The sequence below is a fragment of the Herpailurus yagouaroundi genome, unplaced genomic scaffold, assembly GCF_014898765.1.
Source record: "Herpailurus yagouaroundi ecotype Mexico unplaced genomic scaffold, PumYag 199, whole genome shotgun sequence".
In the NCBI taxonomy this organism is placed as follows: domain Eukaryota; kingdom Metazoa; phylum Chordata; class Mammalia; order Carnivora; family Felidae; genus Herpailurus; species Herpailurus yagouaroundi.
In genome coordinates, this window is record NW_024412430.1 from 20,842,598 (window position 1) to 20,859,677 (window position 17,080).

Here is a 17,080-nt window from a genome sequence, read left to right on the forward strand (position 1 = left end):
AGCATCCGACTTCGGCTCAGGTCATGATCTCACAGCTCCTGAGTTCGAGCCCCGCGCTCTGTGCTGACAGCTCAGAGCCTGGAGCCTGCTTCGGATTCTGTGTCTCCCTCTCTCTCTCTGCCCCTAACCCACTCTGATCCTGTCTCTGTCTCTCTCAAAAATAAACATTAAAAAAAAATTTTTTTTTAATTGAGGCTATTAAGGGCTGTAGGGAACCAAAACACTCCACCCACAAATAAGCCACTTTGGCATAAGGATTATTTTGAGCTGAAGACAAGTGAGAAACAGCAGAGGCCAAAGCAAGCTCTCCGCCCTCCCCCCTCCCCACCGCTCGCCCGCTTGCGTCAAAGCTGAAGGTAAATCAGCATTTGCGAAGGTGTCTCCCGGGACGTCCGGGGAAGATTCTACATAACAAAGCTGCTAAAACCGCCGCCGCGGGGGCCAGGACACCTGTTCCTGAGCCCCGTCCCCTCCCCACAGGTGGGCTGTTGGCCGGACGCCACACGAGCCCCGCGGTGGCCGCCCCTTCGAGTGTCTGCCCAGCGGGAGAGCCCCCCAGGGAGCGCGGAAGCGGCTTTCCTGCCCCGTGGAGCTAACGATCTGCTCACAGTGGGGCCGGGCACGCTCATCAGTGTCCGGGGGGCCGGGTGGGGGCCCAGGATACGGAAGAGCAGGCCGCACGGCCGGCGGCGGGAAGGGCGGAAGCTCGTGGTGCCACCAAGGGGGGCCTCCTCGCACATCCTGAGAGCAGGAAACGTTTATTGAGTCACCGAACCAAACTCCTGTTGCTAAGCCTGGGGCGTCGGCAGGGGTCCGGGCGCGGGGAACCGACCGGGTTAAACACCGCAGCAGGAGGCTTTACCCCGTGGTTAGGGAGGAGGAGGGGGTCAAAGAGGGAGGGAAGCCTGAGGTTTCCGCCTCCCTCCCTTCCCCCACCGGCCCTTCCAGGGCCCTGTCCTCCTCTCAGGCACGGGCTCCCGCCAGTGGAGACTCCAGACCCGGCTCGGACTGGGTGCTCCGTAAATGTTGGAGGACAAAAGAGGGGTCCCTGAGCTCAGGCCGCGGGGCGGGACTCGGTGGGGACCGGGGGCGGGATCCGGTGGGGACCGGGGGCGGATCCCCGAGCTCAGGCCGCGGGGCGGGACCCGGTGGGGACGGCGCGTGGGGACGGCGCTCGGGGCCGGACCTCGTGGGGACGCTGCGCGGGTCCTGCAGGTGGAACCGAGAACCAGTGTGTGCGTCCCCCCGCCCCCACTCCCGTCTCGATTTTTGCATCTGTCGGGCTGGTTCGTCCCCGGAACAGGTTTTGGGGGCACTCCCGGACAACCGGGGCAGCAAGCCCTCGCTGTCCCCCGTCTCCGGACCACGAGGGAGGGAATACGCGGGTCTCCGCCTCCTCCGCTTCCGAAATTAAGCACGCGCGCACGCGGTGTCTGCGGATTTAAATCTGCTGCTTCACCGGGACTCTTGTGCCCGACCTTCAGACAGGCTCCTTGCTCGGCCCCTGAAGACGAGCTCGGCAAAGAATCCTGCTGAGTCGGTTTAGCCCGGATTCCCGCCCCGTGGATAGCGGACCCCTCACCCCACCCCCGACGTCAGACCACGCTCCCGCCTGCAGCAAGCATCCCATCGGGCGGGTTTCGCCAGAACCCCCCACCTGGCTGGCGCCTGTGGGTGGTTTTCCACCCACGCACCCTCCGTCCCCCGCGTGTCCCACACCCCCGCATCCCTGCAGCACCGCAGCTGGGCCCTACCCCCTGCCCCACGGCCTGGAATAAACAGCTCCTCACCGTTTGATCAGGTGACACTTTTGGCTTGTTGCAGAAGGAAACCGAAGTCGCTTGTTTCTTCTCGTTTCGTTCCTAGGAGTGACCAGTCTGTGCTTGGCAGGAAGGGGGCTTCACCCCCAAATTCCTTCCTTCTTTGGTGCAGGCCAAGCGGCGCTTAGGAGACGGCAGTGGCAGGCAGGGAAGAATTCGCTTCTTTCTCAGAGCTGGGTGGGAACGCGTGTCTGTCCTTCGGCCCCTGGTGTCGTGGGGACATGGGCACAGGCGCTGGTTCCCTGCAGCTCGCCCCGGGGCTCCTCCACCTCGGCCTACTTGCTTGGTTAAGACTGGATTTGTGCTCATCTGCTTCCCCTTTATTTTTTAACAAAACCTTCTGCAAACAGACAGGAAGGAGGAAATCAGAGCTAGATTGATTGATGAACAAACACAAACCGGGTAAGAATGTCGCTGCCACTTGTACGATTCACCATGAGAACTGTCATCCCGCTAAGGAGATACGTCAGTTAAGCAGACGGGCTCTTCTGGTGCTGCTGAAGCCCACACTGGACTTCGTTTTCACCCCCACAAAGTACAGAGACAGCTTGCGGGCCAGAGCAGGAACTGGATCCCCTGGACGGTTCAGAGCATCATTCCCGGGGCCCCTTTGCAGGCAACGTGTGATCTCTACAGTTAGACTCTTTTGGATATCAAGTAAGATTTATATAGGAAAAGGGAATCGATGTGTTAATATAATCCAGTGTAACCCAGCCAGCGTTGAGTTCACTCCTTGGTGAGTCACAGATGGACCTACAGCAGGTGAGCCTTCGCACAAGGAAACTTTATTTGCAGCAAATAAGGAGCTCGTGGAGAATAAGTCCGGGAGCAAGGGTGGATGGGTCCCCTTTGTTTAGGATTAGGACGAATATTTAGGTAGGGAAGCCTCGTCCAAAGGCCAGCATGAGTTCATGTGGTTCTTAAGGAAACACGACTGTACCTGTAAATGAGGCTTGTGCTTTTCCCTGAGGGAGGGGGGGAGAATTTAGGGTTATGATGAGGTAAAGGGAACTGTCGGTCACTCTGTGGGTCACTGTACGGTCCTTCTGTGCAGGTGCCAGGTGGGGATCCCTCTCACAGCTCACTCTGGTCTGGGTAGGGGCTAGTGCTTGGCCGGGGGCGGGGTGGCGTTCAGTTTCCTTGCTGTGCCCGGCGGGTCCTCTGAGGTAAGAGATCAGCTGGACAGAAAAGTTTGAGGAAAAATGTGGGATGCAGATGGGTGGGGACAGCAGGTGAGCCGCAGAGGGCAGGTCCCGGGGTCTAGCTGGAGAAGCCAGCACCGTTTACATTATGGCTTCAAAAGGTCTCTGTCAGGGGCGCCTGGGTGGCGCAGTCGGTTAAGCGTCCGACTTCAGCCAGGTCACGATCTCGCGGTCCGGGAGTTCGAGCCCCGCGTCAGGCTCTGGGCTGATGGCTCAGAGCCTGGAGCCTGTTTCCGATTCTGTGTCTCCCTCTCGCTCTGCCCCTCCCCCGTTCATGCTCTGTCTCTCTCTGTCCCAAAAATAAATAAAAAACGTTGAAACAAATTTTTTTTTAAAAAAACAAAAGGTCTCTGTCAAACCAAATAGAAAACGTGTAAGATCATAAACTAACATTTTAGATCATCTTTCTGGAGTGTGATTTCTCCTTGGCCTGGAGCTTAGAAGCACGGGCCCAGGGGCGCCTGGGTAGCTCAGTGGGTTAAGTGTCTGACTTTCAGCTTTAGCTCTGGTCATGAGCTCACCTTTTGTGAGTCCTGAGTCCCGCATCGGGCTCTGCGCTGACAGTGCGGAGCCTGCTTGGGATTCTCTCCCTCTGTCTCTCTCTCTCTCTGTCTTAAAATAAATAAATAAACTTAAAAATGGTTTTTAAAATAAAAAAAAGAAGAAGCAGGGGCCCAGCTGTCAAGGAAAATTAAGAGAGAAGGGACAAGCTGGTGTATGGGGTGGGGGGGCAGGGAGGTGTCAGTGACCTTAAAACCACAGCCTTTATTCACTGAGGAAACCGAACTATAAATACCAGATCGGTTAAAAACCCGACAAAACAAAATACACTTGTTAAAAGAAAACCGCAGGCCCAGAACGGAGTCACTTATGTCAGGGTCCTCGCGTCAGTACGCCAGAACTTATCTAACCTGGCTGCAGTTTCCAACCCCAGAAATGTGACCTTCAACCAATGGACACGGTTTCCTGGTCAGCACTAGGCGGTCCCCCTGATAGACCCCTTCTGCTCCCCCAGAAGGGCGGCCCTGCCCCAAACAATGCATTCTTTCCTAATAATTTCCTTTCTTCCACTCCCTCTCTGCCTTGTTAAAAATGTTTTCTCTTCTGCGGTCCCACAGAGCTCCCCTCCACTTGCTGGGTGGGGTGCTGTGGATCCACAAATTTTCGTAAAGCCAATTTGATCTTTTAAACACTCAGCTCAATTTTTGTTATTTAACACAGACAATAGGTGATAGTGAATGTATAGTTATTTGGGGGAAACTACCAGGATTATTCTAGATATTAGAGCTTGCTGAAGGGTAGCAGAATATGTCATCCCAAAAGATGCCTCTTTGGCACGAGGACGATTTTGAGAAACAGCAGAGAGAGGATCTGGGAGTCCCCTTTGTAGGGGACAGTTGCCTTTTGTAAAGGAAATTGCCACTGTCCGGCTCCCTCTCTGTACCAGGAAGAGGACGAATCCAAACCACAGCAGAGTCTCAGTGGTGGGGAAGGCACCGACTTCAAGCCCTGTTTGCCGGCTGTGCTGGATCCTGGCCTCCCCGCCCAGCGTCTTCCTTGATGGTATTTTACAAGGCGGCACGGGCCATCCGGGGAGCTGGGTCCCTCCCACGTGTACGTGAGGTTCACGTATGAATAAACTTGTTTTTATCTGTCTTTAGTTGCAGGGGCGGGTCTCAGCCAGGAGCTCAGAGGGTAAAGGAGAATCATTCTTCCCCCTCTACACTGCTGAGCATCCATGTAAGTTCACAGATGAGTCTCTAAATTAGTGATAAACATTAGCTTTCCAGCCTCAAGTTTCTGATCGCGGAAAGGAAAGAGGAAGGTTGGCTGCTCGAATTGTCGTTCTGTTCCCCACGACCGGGGGGTCTGTAGCTTTCACACTCCTTTCAGTGGGGACGGCTAAGGATTCTTTTGTCTCCTGTGTCCATGGAATAAGTGACCCTGTCCACCACCAAGAGCAAAGGCACACCTTCCTCTGCCCTTCACCCCGAGGGGCGCGTGGTCCTCACCTCTTGGGACAGCTGAGGCAGCCTGCCTCCGGCCAGAGGGAGCTGGGGGGGTCCGGCACCTGCTCCCCGGCTCTCGTGCCCCCAAGCTGACTTCCCAAGGGGCCGAAAAACAGGGAGCCACACGGGGGGCTCGGTCTTACTGCCTCTTGTGCTGGGGCGTCACCCACACACCTTCCCCTTGGCGGACCCTGATGAAGGGGTCCCTGGGGCGCACCTCCTCTCGGGAGGAGCCTTCTGTTTTCCTTTGTTAAGTCTTCAGGATGGCAAGGCCCCCGGTGGTGCTGTGCTCCATCACCCCTAAGGCTGCTCCGCAGAGCTCTCTGCCAGGAGCTGCCCGGCACCCGAGTTCTGGCCTCCGGCACCAGGAATGAATGCACCGTCGGGGGCTGCGTTTGGCGCGTATAAGCCCCAACAAGAGTGGCTCAGATCACAAGGACTTATGTGAAAGGGGGGTGCGGCCAGCGGCCGGTCCCAGGACAGCTGTTGGTCTGCGCAGACACCCGCCGGGGTGTGTGCCCCTTTCCCGCCTCCCCAGACTGGAAACTGAGCAATTTCCACTTCTCCTCCTGAGCTGCCACCAGCAGCAAGACCAGCCCCCAGGAACTGTCACAGGCCCGTTCTCTGTCTTTAGGTTTTCATCTCTCATAATGCTTTTTTTTAATGTTACGTATTTTTTTTTTAATGTTTATTTATTTTTGAGAGAGAGGCAGAGTGCAAGCAGGGGAGGGGCAGAGAGAGAAGGAGACACAGAATCCAAAGCAGGCTCCAGGCCCTGAGCTGGCAGCACAGAGCCCGACGTGGGGCTCGAACCCACGAACCGGGAGATCATGACCTGAGCCGCAGTTGGACGCTTGACCGACTGAGCCACCCAGGCGCCCCTCTCATAATGTCGTAGTTTTTTACTTGCAGTAAAATGCAGGTAGCATAATACTTAACCGTCGTAACCATTTTCAAGCCTGTGGTGCAGACGCTAAGTGCGTCCACACGGCTGTGCGGCCACCCCCGCCATCTGCCCACAGAACACTTAAATCTCTCAGAACTGAAACTCTGTCCCCACTGAACACCAAGTCCCCATCTCACCGGGTTTAATTTTGTGGTGAAGAATCTCAGTCTCTCCAAGTACGTGAGAGACTTCCGAACATCTGTGTGGTTCCCCAAATCATTTCCACACCCCACCTCCACCCAGTCTTTATAGAAGTATTTCTCTTGTAAACCGTAGGTTCTTTTTTTCGCGCAGGGTGGCCTGTGGAAGTTTGTCACGGGAAGGCTCAGTGGCTGGTGGCATTTTGCACTGTTGCTTCGGACGGAAGTCATGTCCCCGCAGGGATCTTTCCAGTGAACTTTGAGTAAGAACACAGGGGCCCACCGGCCCACCAGCACGCATCACGTTGGGGTGTGTGGGCAGGGAGCCTGGGGTGAAGAGGGCACAGGCACCACTAAAGACATGAGTCATCGGTCTGCCGTTCTTTTTAGCCGCTAACATGGTTTTCTACAGTGCTAAGGGGCCATAGTTAATTTAAATCCCCGTCTGACGGACACTTAGGTGCTTCCAGTTTTTACTATGATGAAACGTCCACTTACACCTGAGTGCTTCTTTTTGAGAGATGTCATTGCTGTCATATAGTACACATCCACTTAAAAATTTTTTTTAATGTTTATTTATTTTGAAAGAGAACACAAGCAGGGTAGGGGCAGAGAGAGAGAGAGAGAGACCCAAGCAGGCTCCATGTTGTCAGTGCAAAACCCAGCGTGGGGCTTGAACTCACAAACCGTGAGATCATGACCTGAGCCGAAATCAAGAGTCAAACGCTTAACCAACTGAGCCATCCAGGCACCCCTAAAGATTTTATTTTTATTTTTAAGCAATCTATATCCCCGTCGTGGGGCTTGAACCTACAACCCCGAGATCAAGAGTCACACACTCCACTGACTGAGCCAGCCAGATGCCCCCATGCTTTTATTTTCTTTGCAGCTTCTATTATTTCATATCCTGATTATAAGCAGTTTGTCTTAGTCCACTCAAGCCGCTATAACAAAATGCCACCAATGTGGGGGGTGGGGGGCTTATAAACAGCAGACTTTTTCCTCACGTCCGTGGGGGCTGGAAGTCCAGGACCAAGGCGCCAGCACATCGGGTGTCTGGAGAGAGCCCACTCCTGCTTCCTAGGGGGCTGTCTTCTCGATGTGCCCTCACACGTGGCTGATGGGGCGGGGGGCTCTCCGGGGTCCCTTTTGTAAGGGCACTAATCCCATTCCTGGGGTCCTTCCTCATGACCACTTCCCGAAGGCCCCACCTCCGAATGTCATCACACTGTGAGTTGGGTTTCAGTGTATGAGTTTGGGGGGGACACACGCAGTCTACATCGGTACTTCCCCACCCGAGGATAATAAAAATAGTCTCACTTGGTTTCTTCTAGGACTTATATAATTTAACTTTTTTACCCATAGATGCTAAATCAATACCAAAATTTTTGAGAACGTGTGATTCTTGAACTGAGAAGATGTCTCAACACTATTCTTTCTCTCCGTTTCTGGACCTTGACCTTTGTCACGTGAAAATTCCCACCGGTCAGGCTGTGTCCAGCGGCACCAAAGCCACACTGTCTTCATTCCAAACCACTGTGACAGGACAACGTGCTCTCAGGCGTCCTCAACTGCCAAACTGTCCTGGCAAATCTTGTTATTTCTTTATTTTGTTTTGTTATTTATTTATTTATTTATTTATTTATTTATTTTTGAGAGAGAGAGCAAGCATGAGCAGGGCAGGGGCAGAGAGAGAGGGACACACAGAATCCCAAGGAGGCTCCAGGCTCTGACTGTCAGCACAGAGCCCGACGCGGGGCTTGAACTCAAAAACCGTGAGATCACGACCTCAGCCGAAGTCGACGCTTAACCGACTGAGCCACCCAGGCGCCCCAACAAAAGACTTATTTTAATGCATACAATCCACTGTGTTTTTTTTCTAAATTTTACATGAATGGTATCATAGAAGGCACAAAGTCAGCAGCTTTGCTTGGTCCGCATTCTGTTTTCAAGCTTTATCCAGGGTGGTCTGTGTGGTCCTGCGTTGTTTTCAGTTTGTGCACTGCTTGTTAAGTGAGCTATGCATTGTCTGATCCGCTTCCCGCGTTCATGCAGCCTCCCCAGACCCTGCGGCGTGGACTGTCCCTGTGTTGGTGCCACGTGAGGGCCTCCCTGCCTCCCCGGGCTTGTCCTCACGGCCGGGGCTGCTGGTGCAGTGGGCGAACAGAACCGGCTCAGCCACCACAAGGACGAGGACAGGAATGGGGCTCAGTCTCAGCACGTCGGGGATGGGGGTGTGCCTGTGAGGCAAGGCCAGAAAGGTTCTGGTCTGACTCCTGGATGAACCTCAAGGCTGGAGGAGAGGCGAGGGACAGGGCAAGAGAGGGGCAACCTCGGGGGAGGTCCCCTCCACGCGTTACATTTGAGAAGCCTCTAGTCCTTGGTGGGATTCAGAATACGTGACCTCATATTGATAACTCTGAATTAAAGATGCTGGAGAAACAGCCCACGAAGGAAGGACACTCCGACCGCCTCCCTCACGCCACCCTCCTGACCACGGAGACGAATCTCCCTCCGCCAGAGGCACCCTCCCCACACAGGAGGCTGGTGGGAAATCGAGGGATGGAGGCTGTGTGAACAGACCTCTCCTCCTCCAGTTGTTTAGGACCCCAGCCCAAACCGCTGTCAGTTGTTCACAAATTCCCCGTTCGTCTGTCTGAAAGGCATGAAAGTCGCCTGCTTGGTCACTTGTTCGAGTCTTCTGTCTTCGTGGGGCTCCCGCGCATACATATTTACCTACGAAATTGAATTCCTTTCCCTCCTGTAATCTGTCTCATGTTGATCTCCTCCTTGGGCTTGTCGTGAGAAGGACCCAGAAGAGACCCAGCATCACCGTGTCATTGTGGGGAGTCCCCATACTCCAGGCCTTGTCCCTCAGCAAACGTCTGACCTCCCGGAACAACAGTCTTCCAGGCTGCCCATGAGATTTCTCTGCCTGGAAACGTGGACTCCCGTGCCCTGGGTCCTCTGTGGGGGGAGAAGAGACTCAGAAACACCCAGTGGTCGTCGAGCCCACTGTTGTCACGGGGGAAACACATTTGCTCTATTTTTGTGAGTTCACACTGGCCTTTCCAATTTGAATTTGGACACGTTTTTCTCCACGACACAGTTAGTGAAATCCTAGAGCCCCAGGCAAGGCTGTAACTGTCTACATGTGTTACCCCCCCCCCTCGCTTGACTGCTCCGACAATTTGTTGGAAAGTGTAGTAAATACTGCACAAAAAGCATGTTATTAAAAACTGCAATCTAGGTCCTTTATTTCTTTGACTATATGAAAACCATTTTTTAGAAGTCTTGCATGCTGTGCACCAGCCCTGCAGGGGGCTGGCTCTTCTCACCATGGGCTCCTGGACGGGCTGGCAGGACAGCCAGGCAGGGTGAGGTCCTGATGGCTCAGCCCCCTGCATCTCTGCCGGCTCCGGAGCCGGCTGGGCCTTGTCTGTTTCTGCAGCCGCCTTGCTGAGGTTTAGTTCACACACTTTTGAGGGGAGAAAAATGCCTTCCCTCTGCACATTGTACGTTCACTGGCTGGGACTCTGAGTTAGACCGACAAAGCACAGATGAACCAGAGAGGGACAAGCAGAAGTCTACGCCCGGGAGCCCCCAGAGATGGAGAACGCAGAGAGGCAAAGCGCTCATACAGTGCGTCCACAGCACAACAGTAAATCATGGAGAAGTGACAGGACTCGGGAAGGACATTGGGTTTCTAGGGGCGGCGACACGTGGCGGGGGCAAGTGCAGGGAGGTGGGATGGGGTGGGGTAGGGGCAAGTGCAGGGGTCGGGGTGGGGGGAAGCGGCAGGGGGTGGTCGGGGGCAAGTGCAGGGGGGTGGGTGGGGTGGGGGGAAGCAGCGGGGCGGGGTGGGGTGGAGGAATCGACAGGAGAGGGGAGCTAGCTGCAGCCCGTGTTCCTCTGCTGCGTCTCGGGGCTGCTGTGGCTCACCCCCTTCCCTGCCCGTATAGAGGGGCACAGGCTGCCTGTACAGATTTATGTCCTGCTTTTAGGCAAAGGGGGGAGGGCAGAGAGCTCCTCCTGTGCCTGCTGCTTCTCCGTGGCCTTCAGCTCAGAACACTCTGTCTGCCGGTGTGGCCTGTGTGGGGTGGCGTCTTTGGCTGCCCTTCCCACACAACTCATCCATTTAATGGACATAACTCAGCGTTTAGTAGTATGTTCATAGAGTTGCAGATTCTCGCCACAGTCTAAATTTAGAATATTTTTCCCCTCCCCCAGAAAAAGCTCCACGCCTATCAGCATTTAATCCCCATTCACCCCCCAAACCCCCAACCCAGGCTCAGGCACTGTTTACGTGTCTACCAGCAGCGTGGGAGGGTTCCGATTTCCGCACATCCTCGCCAACGTTTGTTTTCCTGTCTTGTTTATTATATCCCTTCTAGCGAGTTTTCACTGCGGTTTTGGTTTTGCATTCCCTGGTGATCACCGATGTTGGGTATCTCTTCCTGAGCTTTTGGCTATATGTATACAGTGGACCCCCTCGGCCGTGGTTTCAGACACCCAAAGTCAAATGTGGTCCTGAAGCTGGTGACCCTCCTTCTGACAGGGTCACCACAAAGTCAGTAGGCGTGAAAGGTACGGCGGGGGCGCGCTTAGCGTGGTGAGCATTTCTTCGTGTATGTGATCGGCGAATCATCGTGCTGTACGGCAGAAACTCATTTAATATTACGTATGAATTTTACTTCCATTAAAAACTTTGAAAAGGCCGAACGTAGCCTTCTGCTTCACCGCATGCCTGCGTCACACCCTGACCATCATCTTACGTGGGCATTTCGTCGTCTCCCGTCCTCACGGGAAGAAGAGTGAGTATAGTATAGTAAGGTATCTCGAGGCAGAGAGACAGCTCATAGTCACGTGGTTTTTCTCGTGCTTTATTGTCACAATTGTACTATTTTATTATTAGTTATTGTTGTTAATCTCCTACTGCGTGCGTCTAATTTATATATTCAACTTCCGAGCAGAGGAAAGACAGAGCATACAGGGTTGAGTGCTGTCTGGGGTCTCGGCCGTGCCCTGGGGGTCTTGGAATTTGTCCCCTGCAGAGGAGGGACCGCTGCATCCCTGGAGAAATGTGCATTCAAATCCTGTGGCCATTTTTAAATGGGTTTATTCGTCTTTTTCCTGTTGAGTTGTGGGAGTTTGTGGTCTGTTCTAGAATCAAGTCTGTCATCGGGTGTATGATTTGCTGACATTTTCCCCCTGTCTCTGGGCTGTGTCTTCACTTGTTCGATGACCTCATTCGCAGCACAAAAACTGGTAATTTTGATGTGGTCCTAGTTCACCTGTTTTTCTCTTGCTGCTTGTGTTTTTGGCATCGTACCTAAGAAACCATCGCCTGAGATGAGGCCCTAAAGACCTTGGAGTTTGAGGGTCTCAGCGCTCACGTTCAGGTCTATGAATCATTTTGAGTTAATTTTCATGTATGGCGTTAGGTGAAGATCCCACTTTTATTGCACACACAGCTTCTTTTGTTAAAGGCAATTCTTTCCCCCACTGAATGCCCTTGGCACCCTTAGGGGCCTCATTTGCCCATAAACACGAGGGTTTGTCTCCAGCCGGTAGCCCATCGGTCTGCGGGGTCCGGACCTTTCCCACCCGCATGCAGCTCCTAGGCTAAGACCCATTCTGATCCTCCGTGGGGTCTGTGGGCCCCTTCCCTCGCTCTGTGAGGCTGAACCTGTGTGCCAGTGTCTCTGACCTCAGTCCTCACTTCGTTCAAGCATCCCTGCCTGTTTGAGAAGCCAGCCTCTGCCGCTGAGGCTCCAGGGTGCCAAGTCCTGTCTGCCTTCTTTGCCGTGACAGCCTCACGGCCCTGCTGGGGCATGGGCCTGGTTAGCGAACATTGTCCCGTGCAGCAGGTGACCCAGCCAGTCGTGCTTCACCTCCCGCCGTCTGTGCTTGGATTCCCCCGACACCGTTCACTGCCAGGCTGCTGGGACCCCAGCTACATCGGGTCATTAGGCCGTTTCACTGGCTGACAAACCACCCAGAGATAGCAATCATTGTTCATTTGTGCAAAACTCTGTAGGTCAGGAGCTGGGGGCACGGTTCAGCGGGGGACTTCTGCTCCACGTGGCATCAATGGGCAGACGGTCCAGGGGCTGGGACCCCTGGCACTGGAAACCTGGCCCCACCTGGGTGGCTGAAGCCTGAGAGCCGGCTGGGCCTCTGGCCACACGTGGCTCTGTATCCAGTGCTCAGGGCTCCAGGGGGAGGAGGGGAAGCCCTGGGCGTCTTGACAGACACACTTCTGCACCCTCCGGGTCAGGGCCTGTCCAGGGCCAGCCCGCGTGCAAAGGGAGGGACTTGGTCACACTTCAGAGGAGCCAGAGGGGACACAGACACTGCGCAGCCTCCTTCAGAGACACCGCCCAGCCCCCTGGCCCCACATGGACCTCCCCCAGGACGGCCCCTCCCCTGGTGGCCCAGCGACAGGAGGACCTTGCGCCATGGCACTTCCCACTGTCTGGTCCGGGGTAAGGAACACAAAATGATGATTGCAGAGGTTTTGTCCTGGTGAGTGTGTCTGCCTCGCTTGTGCTCCCAAATCCACAGTGAGTTTTACTGCTGTGTGCCCCCCTCCTCCCCCCCACCCCCCAGTAGGAGCACAGTGAAACTCCCGAGGGACGCGTCCAAGCGTCACATGAAAAGTGTGCAGCTGGGCACCTCCTCCCCAGCCTGCAGGCTCTAAGGGACTTTCAGCCAGAAATACCAGGCACACGAGAAATAGCGGTGTTAGTTACAACCAGAAATGGGCCCCTCCCCCCCACCAAAAAAGGCTCAAAGCTGTACAGAAATAAGTCCTTATATTTTCTTTTTTTTTTTTTCCAAACGTTTTTTACATTGTTTGGGGGGGGAGGGGTAAAGAGAGAAGGGGACAGAAGATCCAAAGCAGGCCCTGCATTGACAGCAGAGAGCCCGACGCGGGGCTCGAACTCACAAACCGTGAGATCATGACCTGAACCGAGGTCGGAAGCTTCGCCGACTGAGCCACCCAAGCGGCCCGCTTTTATTTCCTATATAAAGTGATGAAAGGCACGTACAATAGCGGGTGAGCCAGCCGGGTGGAGGGAAGGTCCCTCGTCAGTGAGGTGGGAACATTGGATTGCCATGTGGATCTAAATGAACGAGCTAAGAATTGTGGGCATCAGGGACCTTCCGGCCTGATAGGAAAGGAGTGAGGTCTACGGCTGACTTACAACCTGGTATGTTTCTTCTTGTGTCGATGAATTAGCTTCAGTAATGACAAACTGAACGTGCCACAGACCCTGAGCCGGCCGCGGCGAGCCCCGGGCCCGGCCTTTACGTCGTGGGCTGTGTGATGCATGTGGGCTGGGCTGCAGCCGGGTGGACGCTGACCAGCAGGCCAGGCCCACACCCCTTGGGTCGCCAGGATGCAGGCACACACCAAGTCCGTCGTGGCTCAGAGGAGGTCAGGCACCAGCCAGGACGAGTCGCGTCGGCTGGAGGAACAGCTCTGGAGACTGTTCCTCCTGGACTAGGAGAGGGCGCCCATTGCTTTGAGCAAAGGTTTTGGGGCGTCTGTAGGTCGGTGGCCTCTCCTCCAGCCAGCACGAGGGACTCCGTGTGCTAAAACCCCGACACATTCTCATCAAGCAGCAGCCATCATGAAAAGTCCTTCTACAGAAATCAAACAAAAAATGAAAAACAAGGTGAATTTCCGTATCTGTAAAAGTTCTCCCTCATGGTGAAGAAATAACTTCTTCCGCATAAAAATTTGCAGTCTGAGCGCAAGACGGCCATTTTTGGTCTCTCCCACTCGAGACCCTTCTCTGTTGTCTCCGTTCTGTGAAAATGGGCCGCCCAGGTGTGTTGATGGGGAAGGAGAGGCAGAGGGGGAGCTCAAGGGGAAGCGTCTTTCTGAGGGTCCCTCCTCCACCCTGGCTCCCACCACGGGGCCCGCGAGCATCAGGGAGGCTGTCACACACGCCAGGGAAGCCCAGGGTCCGCTGCACAGTCAGGAATCCGAGATCCGGGTTTGATCTCTAGCTGGAGACCTGGTTCTTGTCTTGTGTGCTTATCCTCTCTCCCTCCTGCATGTTATGAGCGCACGATTTATTTGTCTGAAGTTGAAGTCCCTCCTGGACACACGTGGACAGACATAGTGCTTATCCTTGGGGAAAAGAAGAATCTTGGGGAAAATTCTGAACAGCCCACTCACCCCCTCCCCCCACTCCCCCATTCGCTCGGAGAACATCCTGTGGAATAGAAATACCTTTTCCTCTCCAAAATGAGGAAAGCGGCTGGCCCCGTGCATAGTTTCCATCTTTCCTGGGTGGACACAAAATGATCAGAATTAACTCTTTTCAGTAACAAATAAGGGAGAGACACAGTCCCTAGCAGGAATATCAACATTCATCAGGAGCCCCGAGCAATCCCCACGGGCGGACAAAGAGGGGCGCAGACACCTCCCAGCAGCCACGTGAACTCCCAGCGTGCTCAGAATGGGCAGCCGAGCGCCAGGCTACCAGTCTGTGCACAGGTGGGCACAGCCCTGCCTCCATTCCTGGAGAAAAAATGCCTCAAAGCCTCTCACAAAACATCCGTGCAGGTTTTTGAAAAACTGACCTGGAAAACAAACAAACAAACAAAAACTATATTAAAAAAAAAAAAAAAGGCCATAAAATTCTGTGGCATTTAACTTTCAACTTCTTCCTCTCTTTCCCCCACATAAAATTTCTTACAGGTCATTTTCATTTTTTAACAAAACCCCACTGAACAGGTGTAAAACCACAGAAATGTTTCCTCTTGCAGTTCTGAGGCCAGAAGTCTGAGATCCAGGGGGGCAGCGCTGTGCTCCCTCCAGAGGCTCCAGGTGAGGGTCCTTCCTGCTTCCTCCAGCCTTGGGGGCTCCGGGCGTCCCTGGCCTGTGGCCACATCCCTCCCACCTCTGCCCCTGTTTTCTCATGGCTCCTGTCCTGTGTCTTGTCTCTTCTCTTGCATCTCTTATAAGGACACCAGTCACCAGATTTAGGGCCGGTCTCATCCAGGACAATCTCTTCTTGAGATCCTTAACTTAATCATATCTGAAAAGATTCTTTTTCTAAATGTGTCACATTCATACATGGGGAGCAAGGGTTAAAATCTGGGCATATCTTCTGGGGGACCATCATTCAAGCCACAACACAGATACATAAAATATGCCCTAAACATTGGTCAGATCAAATACAATGTGAATTTGTTAAACTTAAAATACAGGGAAATGTATTTTTTTTTTTAATTTTGTTTCAACGTTATTTATTTTTGGGACAGAGAGAGACAGAGCATGAACGGGGGAGGGGCAGAGAGAGGGAGACACAGAATCGGAAACAGGCTCCAGGCTCCGGAGCCATCAGCCCAGAGCCTGACGTGGGGCTCGAACTCACGGACCGCGAGATCGTGACCTGGCTGAAGTCGGACGCTTAACCGACTGCGCCACCCAGGCGCCCCACAGGGAAATGTATTTTAAGAGTAATTTCCAAATAACTACCATTTGGCTATTTTGAGATTAAACCCCTATTTCCTGGTGTGTTTGGTTTAAACAAAGCTTTATTTATTTATTTATTTCAGTTTATTTTTTTATTTTGAGAGAGAGAGAGAGTGGGAGTGGTGCAGAGAGAGAGAGAGAGAGAGAGAGAGAGAGAGAATCCTAAGCAGGCTCCACACTGTCAGCCCGACTCCAGGCTCGATCCCGTGAATCGTCAGATTGTGACCTGAGCTGAGATCAAGAGTCAGGCACAATTGACCGAGCCACCCAGGTGCCCCTAAACAAAGGTTTAAGGCTACAGTCACACTTCCTGCTCAGATGAAGGAGGGCAGGGGCCGAGCTGGGGCGGGTGCCCTTGTCAGTATGTCCCCTAGAAAGTCTGCAAATCCTGCCTGGGTCACCTCTGTCTTCCAGGCCGTTTCCTCCTCACCGCAGGGTTGACGGGTCACAGCTGGCTTCCTCCAACAGGCCAACTGTCCATCCCTGTTGTGTGACAGGTGACGTGCATGGAGCCCTCCAGAACTCAGCTACCAGCACCCACCGTGCCGTCCGACACGGATGCTCTGAGGTACAACCTGACAGGAGGGGGCTTCGGGAACATGACCCCTTTAGGAATCAAGGCTTGGAGATGACGCTCCTTTTCCTGAAAAACTGCAGCATAAAATGTTCCGTTTCCTGTTTTCCCAGAGAGCGATTCTTAGAGCGCTTCCCGCTAGTGGCTCGTTAAGGTTGTATTTCTTGATTAAGCCAACCCATTAAACTCCTTCACCTCCGTTGCGAGCGGTGACCTACATCCCTCCAACCAGCTCAGACGCGTGGGGTGCCCGGCTGTTCACAGAAATAAGCTTTACTGGCGAGGATACCTGGTGTGTTGAGGGGAACATTTGGTTTCGTTTTTCCTTTTAAAATCTGAGGCTTTCAACAGAAATAAACCTCACTGCCTGCATGCCTGCTGTTTGGAGGGAAAAACTGGTTTATCTCTGCCTTTTAAAATCTGAACTGTGAACCACTTTGTATCCACTACTGCGTAGCGAAGACCTACTTTGTGCCAGGCTTGGTGTCCTGCATACGGTGCTGGCATGTAACTAAGGGCGGGAGGCAAAGAGTGGGAGATGAGCCAGCGACCCGCGGAAGACAAGTGCACCCCGGGGAGGAGGGGCAGAGTGAGGCGAGATCCGGAGAGAGCAGCAAGAGCGTCGGGCCACGATTGCACTGTGACCCCCCCTCGGCAGACCCCCACGGTCGGCAGCCTTGGCCGCAGCATCAAAATCGCCTGCAGAATAGCGGTCAGGGCGCAAGGTCAGCAGCGAGACGGCCCCCGGAGAACTCGGACCCAGCGGGGTCGGAGGGGGGTGGGGAGTGAGGGTCGGTGGCCGTGTGGACACGCTCATTTTACGTTCTCTAAGTGCAGAGACCCCGTGGGATCAGTTAGCTGATGTTTGTCGGCGTCCGGAGTGCAGGACA

General features: G+C 54.0%; 1 long non-coding RNA gene across 2 annotated transcripts in view; it reads left to right on the forward strand.

Annotated features, from left to right (window-relative positions):
• The window catches only part of LOC121013752 (uncharacterized), a 44,412-nt gene extending 28,206 nt beyond the window's left edge, over positions 1-16,206 (forward strand). The window contains exons 2-3 of one of the 2 annotated variants that reach the window (XR_005782900.1): positions 6,272-6,380; positions 15,745-16,206. This is a non-coding gene — a long non-coding RNA (uncharacterized LOC121013752). Of the gene's footprint in view, positions 1-6,271; positions 6,381-6,729; positions 6,747-15,744 lie in introns of those variants that run through there. The other variant, XR_005782901.1, reaches the window with a different exon arrangement.
• The last annotated feature ends 874 nt before the right edge of the window (positions 16,207-17,080 follow it).